Consider the following 1,385-nt stretch of genomic DNA (forward strand, 5'->3'; position numbering starts at 1 on the left):
GTATAAAAGATATTTAGTTATATTTGACTCGTTTTTTTATTGCTGGCCACCTAATACATAATTTTTTATAGTGTGGAATGTAAATTTGTTATATATGCACATCCAGTAGCTCTGAGTTTCTGTATGTGTGATTTGGTGATGTTGAAGAAAAACACCTTAACAGTTTCTTGTATTGATGAAGGTTACAAAGGTGCATCTGATTACACATGTACATCTGAATCAGCCTGCGTCATTGTAAACTTCACAGTTGTGCAACTGTTTTTTTCTGTAGTTCTGGAGACATGCCAAATGATTAATAATCAATAATTATTCAAGTGTATTAGACTTTGTCATTGTACCCAAACCAGCCTGAATTCTAAAGTATATTATCTAACATCCATCTACTTCATCCAGCTGGGAAAAGTTAGAACCACTTACAAAGAGTCAAAAATAACAAACTCCAAAATGTATTTGTTACACTAGTTTGCTATGAGCATATTAATGTAGTTTATTTCATTTTAGTTGCATAAAAAAATGAAGCAAGAAACAAACCAGAGAGAAGCCAGGGGAGCATACAAGATAAGGCAGGAAGCCTGTGTCCTTAACATTTATTCAACATTAAAGAGCACATGGCATGCTCATTTTGCTTCTTTCCAGCCATTTAATGTTTAATCTTGAGTACCTTTAGATTAGCTTTGCACCCATCATAACTGTCTGTGTTTCCTCACAAGTGAACAGCACAATGAACCGCAACCACATTAATTAATTTGAATTTCTCCTCCTTACATAGATAAACAACGATATATGTACCAATGAAAAGAGATTTGTAACACGCTAAAGAAAGCAGGTAATTGAGAAACCCCATATTTTGATACAATTAATCATGAGTTATTAATGGATAAGTTAGAAAAATATGGGATCAGAGGAATGGTTCTGAAATGGATTAGAAGTTATTTGACACAGAGGCGTCAATTTGTGAAGTTGGGTGAATACCAATCGAGTGAGCTGGACATTGTATGTGGAGTGCCTCAGGGTTCTGTTTTGGGACCTAAATTATTTATATTATACATTAACAATATATGTAAGGTTTCTGATTTAGTGAAAGTGGTTTTGTTTGCTGATGACACTACCATATGGGCATCGGGTGAAAACCTACAGCAACTCTCTGGACGGGTTACACAGGAACTTGAGAAGATAAAGAAATGGTGTGACAGTAATATAGTATCTCTGAATTTGGATAAAACTAAATTTATGGTATTTGGGAATCGTAGACTAGATAACGAACTTCATTTGAAAATTGGGGGAGCTAATATAGAACGAGTACATGAAATTAAATTTCTAGGTGTCATAGTTGATGACAAATTCTCCTGGAAATCTCATATCAGATATGTTCAGAATAAAATAGC

This window comes from Monopterus albus, unplaced genomic scaffold (assembly GCF_001952655.1).
Source record: "Monopterus albus unplaced genomic scaffold, M_albus_1.0 scaffold56.1, whole genome shotgun sequence".
NCBI lineage: Eukaryota > Metazoa > Chordata > Actinopteri > Synbranchiformes > Synbranchidae > Monopterus > Monopterus albus.